General features: G+C 34.5%; 1 long non-coding RNA gene across 1 annotated transcript; it reads right to left on the bottom strand.

Moving 5' to 3' along the window:
- Positions 1-3,109: 3,109 nt before the first annotated feature.
- On the bottom strand, positions 3,110-11,176 carry LOC126883906 (uncharacterized). The gene is made up of 2 exons (XR_007697747.1): positions 9,720-11,176; positions 3,110-7,540 (listed from the first exon to the last, which is right to left on the bottom strand). It is a non-coding gene; the product is annotated as an uncharacterized LOC126883906 (long non-coding RNA).
- Between the last annotated feature and the right edge of the window lie 49 nt (positions 11,177-11,225).

The raw sequence follows: 11,225 nt of genomic DNA, 5'->3' as shown, positions 1-11,225 counted from the left end.
TATTGCTACTAACACACCTATACAAAAGTAGCTCCCCTAAAAAAATCCGAAACGACGCCACTGACAGGGTTTAAACGAGCACGAAAAATTCGCAAAAATTCAAAAACTTGTCCAAAAGCACAAATCTCATTTTGTGATTTTTTTTCTAAATTTCACGCCTATGCAAAATTCATACCCCTAAAAAATCCGCAACCACGCCACTGACCGAGTTAAAATCGACACGAAAAATTCACAAAAAATTCAATTTGCTTAAGTCCAAAAGCACTAATCTCATTTTGCATTTTTGTTGAAAATATCGCCATTTCCCCCCCTTCTTTCTCCCCATGGATGCGCCACTGATTGAAACTTGATTTTTCGAATCCGCCACATCACACCATTTACAACAATAAAAGTTTGGCCAAAATCGAAGCCATAGGAGCGGAGCTATGTCACTTTATCTGTTTCTTTTTATTTTTTTAATTTTCAATTTTTTTTTGACATTTCCTGTCAAAAATCGAAAATTTCGAAGAACACACGTTTTTCGCCTCGTTGATGGCCAAATTTTGATGCCTCGCGCGACTCGATGCGTTTTGCCATAAGGGCGCTACTGGGGCGTGAAATCAAAAAAATGACCCCCCTTTGGTAGCCACCCCCACCCTTACCGTAGGGGTGGGAAAAAAAATAGAAGTTTTCGTAAGTATGGGAACTGTGAAATATTTGGGCTATGTTGGAAATCTTTGGAAAGTTTGAAAACTCTGTGCACACGAGGGACGATATCGTGATTGTTGGCCATTTCATCAAAATTTCCCTTTTACAAATTTTTTGTGCCGCCACTGTTCGATCTAGCGGCACCAGTCGAAAAGCACATTTATTCCTAACGCTTAGCGTCAAAACGCACTAAAATTATATTACATACGACCAACCCACCCCGCACCCCTATAAAAAACTCGCTCCCCTTAGAAAAAAAGAAAGTACGCCCCTGGGAGGGATAAACATTCCACCAAAAAATCGCAAAAAATTTAGAAAGCCTAAGTCCAAACACACAAACCTTCCCGGTCAAAAACACCCGATTTACGCCCATCTAAATTTTTTTTTCAACTTTTTTACCCTTTTTTTCTCCAACCCGCAAGTTTGATAATTTTGTGTGACGCCCCTGTTCGAGCTAGCATCACCGGGTCAAAAGTGACACTTATTCCCAACCCTTGGCTTTAAAACCCAATGAAATTTTTTCGCCTTAGACAATCTCACCCCCAACCCCTAATCAAAACTCGTACCCCTTAAAAAATCCGAAAACACGCCCCTGACCGAATCCAAATCCCCACCAAAAATCATCGAAAAATTCAAAAAGCTTAACCCGAAAAGCTCAAATCTTCTCACCTCGTACTTCCGGAGCTACAAAAACGCCCACTTGTGAATTATGTATATAGAGACTAGTTAGGCCGTACTAAATGCATATAATAATACTATATATAAATATATTTTTACATTTATACTATACTTTACTATATTATTGAACTACTGGTTATGGGCCATTCCACGAACATACGCCTGTTTTGGATTACTTCGACAACGAATATTTTAGTGTGCAACATAAGAAGTACGAAAGTAAATGGCGCTAATAATTATTCCAATAAACAACAATGTAATTTGCAATTTACTTTCGTTCTTCTTATTTTGCTCAGTAAAGTATTCGTTGTCGAAGTAATACAAAACAGGCGTATGTTCGTTTAATAGGGTATAGAACTTTTTAACCGGAAATTATATAAAAACCAACAATATACATTTGTTTTTATCTTGCTAAGGCACGTCGAATAATATATCGCATATATAATCTCAAAAACCTTATTTGCTAGGTCAAAATTCTCAACATCTTTGGATTCAAAAAACGTAAGTCAAAACGTAACGTAAATTCAAAAAACGTAAGTCCAAAAGCACAAAACTCATTGTCACCCACACCTATACACAGCTTGCACTCCTAAAAAAATACGAAATTACGCACATGACAGAGTTCAAATCGACACAAAAAAATCCCAAAAAAATTAAAAAGCTTAATCTCAAAAGCACAAACTTCATATTGCCCCACACACCTATAAAACACTCGCACCTCTTAAAAAGTACGAAAGTACGCCCCTGACATCGTTGAAATCGGCATAAAAAAATTGCAAAAAATTTAAAAAGCTTAATTCCAAAAGCACAAACCTCATATTCACCTATACAAAGTTTGCACACCTTAAAAATACGAGAGTACGCCCCTGACAGTTGAAATCGGCACAAAAAATCGCAAAAAATTCAAAAAGCGTAAGTCCAAAAGCATAAATCTCATATTGTCCTCCCACACCTATACAAAACGCGCACACCTTAAAAAACACGGAATGTACGCCCCTGACAGGGTTGAAATTGACAAAAAAAATCGGACAGATGGACAGAGTCATAACATCTGAAGAATATAATATATTTGTTCTCGTCTGGCTAAGGCGCGTTGAATAATATGTCGCTTGAACTATTTCGGCGGCTTTAAGCAGTACTTTCGGTTACATTTATAAAAACGGAAGTGAGACTTCACAATTCTCATCTTGAATACCATCCTCGGGTGATAAGCTTTCATTCGACACCTAATTAATATGTCATTCTGTCTGTAATAATAAAGGAGGAGTTATATTTGCGGACGGATAGTTAGATGGACGGTCTTAAAAACGGAGGTATGTATATATTTGTTTTCGTCTTGCTTGATTGTCGCATCGAATAATATATCTCTCGTAGATGTAAAATCACTATAATACTCTAGATTTAGCCATACGGTCCACACTCCCTCTAAGGGGAAAATTGACTCATCCCAGATATCTAGGGTACCAAAATGATTGAGCTCTGGTGTGACTCTTTCTCTAGTGGTAGCACAGCTTTCTACATAGTTTTGTAAAGATGCTCATTTAGACTTTATACCAATCTTTTTGATGTTTTCTATGAGGTTCTTTGGAATTCGTGGGATCACGATGAGTAGAATTCTATTTAACCGACGTCACGTTGCCTAGCAACCCACGATTCTCCCATTGTAAAATTCGTTTTATGACGTCAGCAAAATAGAATTCTAGTGATCGTGATCCCACCTCTCTGTAGTATAAAGAATAATAGGTAGCTACTCAATTTTTTTTATTTATCGTTTTTATAAACACAATTTCCTAATTATAACTAAGATACATTATATTTTAACAAATACATATATTACATAAATTACATTAAAAATACATACTAATATTAAAGACTATTATATAAACATACATACTAATATCAAAGACTATTACCATTGTTTATATAGGGATAGTTGGTAAGCCCAATAGGAAAATTTGTTTGATTCAAATTGACAGTCCCCAGATGACCCCACAATTTTTGTCAGGGTCGCAATGTCAAAATGCATAGACACCAAGTTGGATACGATCCTATTCATAACACCTCAACTCGCATAAATATTAAGAAAAATAAATATATTTATATTGAAGAATATATTTAGAAATTGAATTAATGATGTCATGCTATTATATAATATATAATGTATAGTAGCATGACATCATTAATTCAATTTCTAAATATACTCTTTTATATATTTATTTTTTTAATACGTATGCGAGTTGGAGTGTTATGAATAGGATCGTATCCAACTTGGTGTCTATGCATTTTGACGTTGCGACCCTGACAAATTGTGGGGACATCTGGTGACAGTCTCAATTTGAATCAAACATATTTACTTATTGAGCTGACCAACTATCTCCCTATATAAACAATGCTATTACTAAATGCTTATACTAAACCAATAATGGATATTACAATAAATTTTTCTTTCAGCGCTAAGACCTAAACCTGATTCAACCTCGGAGATCTAGGCTTTGTTTGTTATTTTTTTTTGTTTGTTTTTTTATTGTTTTTGAATATTTATTTCTTTTTTTTTTCTTTTGTTTTTTTTATATTTTTTTATTGTTTTTTTATACAGTAGAACGTCAATAATCCGGATTAATTGGGACCGGACCCCATCCGGATTATCAAATTATCCGGATTATCGAAATGACCCCAAAAAAGGGCCAGTATTCACATTAAAGTACAACAAACGTTTTAAAATTTTATGTTTTCTCTTGTACAGTAAAGTGTCTAGAGGTGAAATTAATCAAAACATTTTTTTATGTTTAAACACTGTATTATAATTAATTTATAATAGCACCATGTGTACAGTAAAAACATCAGACACTATTTGGGCTTTTAAAAAAATATTTTTGAACTGCGGTAGAGGTTCGTTTTTCGCAGCGAAGTACTTAATTTATTTTAAAAGAATCAGATATTTTTGCTAGATACAAATCCGGATTATTGACGGTCTGGATTTTTGACGTCCGGATTATCGACGTTCTACTGTATATTTTTTTAAATATCAATGTTCATATTTTTTAAGTGGTTATAAACAATTTTACAGAAATTTATGTTACGTGTATAATGGATTTAAATTGGTGGGGAGAGTAACATTGGTTTTATAATAATAATTATTTTTTAATATAATTATTATTTTTTAGGTATACACGTGCTAACAAATACCAAGCAATTAAATGTAGATGAAATATTATGTTTCGAATTGAAATACAATACAATGCTACACTTCCTAGATCGCTATTTCTAAGTTTATTGTTGCAGTAAATTGAACAATTTACGATAGATAAGAGAGGCCACGCAAATGCAGCTTTTTTTCTTATAAATCTTTACAAGAACAAATTACTTATTAATTTTTGAATCAGTTATGTTAATAATAAATTTAATATTATCTTAAAATTAACAAATAGTACCTTTGATTTAGGAATTTTTAATAACAGTTATAATAATAATTGTACATATTTATATGTCGTCTTATAATGTTTACGTTGTAAGGCAGCAAGCAAGCAATTTGATTTAACCCAGCCTGTGAGACTTGTTCACTTCTTAGAAAGACATTCGAGTGTAACAATTCATTGGAGCGAGGTGTATTAACTCGGGTAAATACAGGAGTCACTCCACCACGCTCCAATGCTCCAGACCATCCCTTTCCCCCCTATAGCACTCTGATGCGCGATAGGGGCACAACTATGAGCCAAATGCTCTTCACGTGGGAGTTCTGGGTAATAAACCTCCAACGTGATGCCCTAATCGATTGTAAATTCAGGCTAGCGTGAAGCGCTTTAGACCTGTTATCCTCTAGTGACTTGTCCGCGTAACTAAAATTGCTTGCTTGGGCTCCAAGCCACTGCTCCGGGCCGCAATTTTACAAAATATACCTGCTCTTATCACAAGCTCCGTCTTATACGAATATGTCATCCAGAAAAGAAGTATCCGTACCCGCTATCAACACATCTTACAAAATATACTCGATTTCAGAACAGATGTTGTCATTTGAACCTTTTAACGAACTATTATGCAGTAATCTTGAGTGTGGTCGTCAGTTTATTGGTGGTCATCGTTTCATATAAATACGTAGAAAAACTATCTGAATCTGAATTATATTTAAGAAAATATTTAAAACTGTACGATGAAGATGAATCATGTTCTGATAATGCTTATCTTGACGTGTGCGTACGAACAAATCTAAACCGAAATAATACCGAGATAGATTATAGTGTGCAATGCAATAAATGGATAGAAAATTTTAGTGAAAATACAAAAACCACAGTGGATTCAAATTACACCACATGTGTTGGAATCGGGTATATTTTTTAAGATGTGTTGATAGTGGGTACGGATACTTACAGTTCTGGATGACGTATGTGTAGAAGGCGGAGGTTGTGCTGACAGTGGGTATATTTTGTAAAATCGAATCTGGGTTGGGCTCGGTTCAGAGACTTGGAGCTCAAAGGGTTGGGACCTACTTTCCCGGGTTTTTTGTTTTTTGTGATTTTTTTTGGCTTGCGCCGATTTTTTAATATTTTTTTTATTTTTTTGGTGGCCGAAGCCGTTTTTTGTGTTTTTTTTTGTGGTTTTTTTTTGTAGGTGTCCTGAAAAAAATTTCATATTAATTATAGTCCAGGTTGTATCGTCGCCTCCGTTAGGTAAATTATTCCGATTCAATTTTTTTGTATAAACTTACTGAAAAATAAGTCCTTATAACAAATCCACAAGGTACCTGGAGGTACCGTGGTCGAAAAATTGTTTAAATAATATTTTTAAACAAATTAAATTAATTTCGGACAAATTTTTATTAGATCATTTAGGTCATTCGGAGCAAAAAAGGTCTCTTGTAATTTTTCTTTAAAATTAATTGTTGTCGAGTTTAATGCGATCTAAAATTTGAAAAATGCGAAAATTATCGTTTCCAAGATTTAGTATCGGTTAAAAATTATTATTATGAAAGTCAGAAAGTGACCAAATCAAAGTTTAAATCCGTTCCTACAAGATTCTTAAGAAGTTTTTGTCATAATTTTATTACTAAGCTATTATTTTCAATTATTAACAATGAGCACTAAGAGCGTATTGAGACGGCCGTCAATGTGAATGTGAGTAAGATGCAACATTGAAAGGCCAGAATGGTGCATCTCTTTCGCACTTACCATTGACGGCCGCCTAATACGCGCTTAGCACTGATTGGTAATAATTAAAAATAATCGTTTAGTGATACGATAATCATACACATAGCGTCAGGATCTTATAGGGGCGACTTTTAACTTTGATTTCCTTCCTGATTTTCATAATAATTTTTAGCTTGGTTATTAAGACTTGAAAATTGACTATTTTCGCGTTTTTCAAATTTTAAATCGCATAAAACTCAACAACAATCAATTTTAGAGAAAAATCACAAGAAATCTTTTTTGCCTAGAATGAATGACCCAAATGATCTAAAAAAATTCGAACTAAAAATTATTTTTGTGAATTTCTTTAAAAAAATCGTTTACAATTTTTTGACCACGGTATCGCCTGGCACCCTGTGGATTTGTTATAAGAAGCTCTTTTTGAGTAAGTTTGTGCAAAAAAATCGAAACGGAATAATTTACCTAACGGGGACGAACATACTTTCTTCCATGGTGATGACGACGAAGTTTGCGATGACTTGCGATGTGAGCCAGCAAGCAAGCAATTTGATTTAACCCAGCCTGTGAGACTTGTTCACTCCTTAGAAAGACATTCGGGTGTAGCAATTCATTGGAGAGAGGTGTATTAACTCGGGTAAATACAGGAGTCACTCCACCACGCTCCAATGCTCCAGACCATCCCTTTCCCCCCTATAGCACTCTGATGCGCGATAGGGGCACAACTATAAGCCAAATGCTCTTCACGTGGGAGTTCTGGGTAACAAACCTCCAACGTGATGCCCTAATCGATTGTAAATTCAGGCTAGCGTGAAGCGCTTTAGACCTGTTATCCTCTAGTGACTTGTCCGCGTAACTAAAATTGCTTGCTTGGGCTCCAAGCCACTGCTCCGGGCCGCAATTTTACAAAATATACCTGCTCTCATCATAAGCTCCGTCTTTTACGAATATGTCATCCAGAAAAGAAGTATCTGTACCCGCTATCAACACATCTTACAAAATATACTCGATTTCAGAACAGATGTTGTCATTTGAACCTTTTAACGAACTATTATGCAGTAATCTTGAGTGTGGTCGTCAGTTTGTTGGTGGTAATCGTTTAATCTAAATACGTAGAAAGAATATCTGAATTATATTTAAGAAGATATATAAAACTGCACGATGAAGATGAATCATGTCATGATAATGCTTATCTTAACGTGTGCGTACGAACAAATCTAAACTGAAATAATACCGAGATAGATTATAGTGTGCAATGCAATAAATGGATAGAAAACTTTAGTGAAAATACAAAACATAGTGGATTCAAATTTCACCACATGTGTTGGAATCGGGTATGTTTTTTAAGATGTGTTGATAGTGGGTACGGATACTTACAGTTCTGAATGACATATGTGTAGAAGGCGGAGGTTGTGCTGACAGTGGGCATATTTTGTAAAATCGCCTCTGGGTTGGGCTCGGTTCAGAGACTTGGAGCTCAAAGGGTTGGGACCTACTTTCCCGGGTTTTTGTTTTTTGTGATTTTTTTTGGCTTGCGCCGATTTTTTTAGTATTTTTTTTGTTTTTTTGGTGGCCGAAGCCGTTTTTTGTGTTTTTTTTATGGTTTTTTTTTGTAGGTGTCCTGAAAAAAATTTCATATTAATTACAGTCCAGGTTGTATCGTCGCCCCCGTTAGGTAAATTATTCCGATTTGATTTTTTTGTACAAACTTACTGAAAAATAAGTCCTTATAACAAATCCACAAGGTGCCTGGAGGTACCGTGGTCAAAAAATTGTTTAAATAATATTTTTAAACAAATTAAATTAATTTCGGACAAATTTTTAGTAGAGCATTTAGGTCATTCGGAGCAAAAAAGGTCTCTTGTAATTTTTCTTTAAAATTTATTGTTGTCGAGTTTATTGTGATCTAAAATTTGAAAAATGCGAAAATTATCATTTTCAAGATTTAGTATCGGTTAAAAATTATTACATATTATGAAAGTCAGAAAGTGACCAAATTAAAGTTTAAATCCGTTCCTATAAGATCCTTAAGAAGTTTTTGTCATAATTTTATTACTAAGCTATTATTTTCAATTATTAACAATGAGCGATAAGAGCGTATTGAGACGGCCGTCAATGTGAATGTGAGTGAGATGCACCATTGAAAGGCCAGAATGGTGCATCTCTTTCGCACTCACCATTGACAGCCGCCTAATACACGCTTAGCACTCATTGGTAATAATTAAAAATAATCGTTTAGTGACACGATAATCATAAAAATAGCGTCAGGATCTTATATGGGGAACTTTTAACTTTGATTTTCTTCCTGATTTTCATAATAATTTTTAGCTTGGTTATTAAGCCTTGAAAATTGACTATTTTCGCGTTTTTCAAATTTTAAATCGCATAAAACTCGACAACAATGAATTTTAGAGAAAAATCACGAGAAATCTTTTTTGCCTAGAATGAATGACCCAAATGATCTAAAAAAATTCGAACTAAAAAAATTATTTTTGTGAATTTCTTAAAAAAAATCGTTTACAATTTTTTGACCACGGTACCGTCTGGCATTTGTTCTAAGAAGCTCTTTTTGAGTTACTGACATTTGTTATAAGAAGCTCTTTTTGAGTAAGTTTGTGCAAAAAAATCGAATCGGTATAATTTACCTAACGGGGACGAACATACTTTTTTTCATGTTGATGACGACGAAGTTTGCGATGACTTGCGATGTGAGCCAGCAAGCAAGCAATTTAATTTAACCCAGTCTGTGAGACTTGTCCACTTTTTAGAAAGACATTCGGGTGTAACAATTCATTGGAGCGAGGTGTATTAACTCGAGTAAAAACAGAAGTCACTCCACCACGCTCCAATGCTCCAGACCATCCCTTTCCCCCCCATAGCACTCTGATGCGCGATAGGGGCACAACTATGAGCCAAATGCTCTTCATGTGGGAGTTCTGGGTAATAAAACTCCAACGTGATGCCCTAATCGATTGTAAATTCAGGCAAGCGTGAGGCGCTTTAGACCTGTTATCCTCTAGTGACTTGTCCGCGTAACTAAAATTGCTTGCTTGGACTCCAAGTCACTGCTCCGGGCCGCAATTTTACAAAATATACCTGCTCTCAGCACAAGCTCCGTCTTCTAAGAATGTCATCTAAAAAAGAAGTATCTGTACCCGCTATTCACACATCTTATAAAATATACCCGATTCCAGCACATAATGTTGTCATTTGAACGTTTTAACGAACTATTATGCAGTAATCTTGAGTGTGGTCGTCAGTTTGTTGGTGGTCATCGTTTCATTTAAATACGTATAAAAAATATCTGAATTATATTTAAGAAAATATTTAAAACTGCACGATGAAGATTTATTAGGGATTGAATCATGTTCTGATAATGCTAATTTTAACGTGTGCGTACGAACAAATGTGAACTGAAATAATATCTACCCAGATATATTAAAGTGTGTAATGCAATAAATGTATAGAAAACTTCAGTGAAAATACAAAAACACAGTGGATTCAAGAACATTTACTTGAATCGGGTATATTTTGTAAGATGTATTGATAGTGGGCAAACATACAGTTCTGGATGCAGTATGTGTAGAAGGCGGAAGTTGTGCTGACAGTGGGTATATTTTGTAAAATTGCCTCCGGTCAGGTCCGGTTCAGAGACTTGGAGCTCAAAGGGTTGGGACCTACTTGCCCGGGTTTTGTTTTTTGTTATTTTTTTTTGGCTTGCGCCGATTTTTTTGTTTTTTTTTTTTTTTGGTGGCCGAAGCCGTTTTTTGTGTTTTTTGTGGTTTTTTTTGTAGGTGTCCTGAAAAAAATTTCATATTAATTATAGTCTACCCTGTATCGTCGCCCGCGTTATGTAAATTATTCCGATTTGATTTTTTTTTGTATAATCTTACTGAAACATAAATCCTTATAACAAATCCACAAGGTGCTTGGAAGTACCGTGGTCGAAAAATTGTTCAAATCATTTTTTAAACAAATTCACAAAAACAATTTTTTAACTTCGGACAAATTTTTATTAGATCATTTCGGTCATTCGGAGCAAAAAAAAATTTCTTCTGATTTTTCTCTAAAATGTAATGTTGTCGTGTTAAACCCGATTTAAAATTCGAATAATGTGACAATGACCGTTTCCAAGGCTTAATATCTCGGTTAAAAATTATTATTATGAAAGTCAGAAAGTGACTAAATCAAAGTTTAAAGCTGCCCCTATAAGATCCTTAAGAAGTTTTTATCATAATTTGATTACTAAGCTATTATTTTTAATTATTAACAATGAGCGCTAAGAGCATATTGAGACGACCATCAAAGTTAATTCGAGTGAGATGCACCATTGAAAGGCCAGAATGGTGCATCTCTTTCACACTCACCATTGACGGCCGCCTAACACGCGCTTAGCACTCATTGGTAATAATTTAAAATAATCGCTTAGTGATACAATAATCATACAAACATCTTCAGGATCTTGTAGGGGGGACTCTAAACTTTGATTTGTTTACTGATTTTCATAAAAATTTTTAGCTGAGTTATTAAGCCTTGAAAATTGGCTATTTTCACGTTTTTCAAATTTTAAATCGCATAAATCTCGATAACAACCAATTTTAGAGAAAAATTACGATAAATATTTTTTGCTTAGAATGAAATGACCCAAATGATCGAAAAAAATGATTCGAACTAAAAAAATTATTTTTGTGAATTGGTTTAAAAAAAATATTTACAATTTTT

Source organism: Diabrotica virgifera, chromosome 4, assembly GCF_917563875.1.
Source record: "Diabrotica virgifera virgifera chromosome 4, PGI_DIABVI_V3a".
Lineage (NCBI taxonomy): Eukaryota > Metazoa > Arthropoda > Insecta > Coleoptera > Chrysomelidae > Diabrotica > Diabrotica virgifera.
Note: the sequence above shows the minus strand (reverse complement) of the source record. Positions and strands in the feature narration are given on the sequence as shown.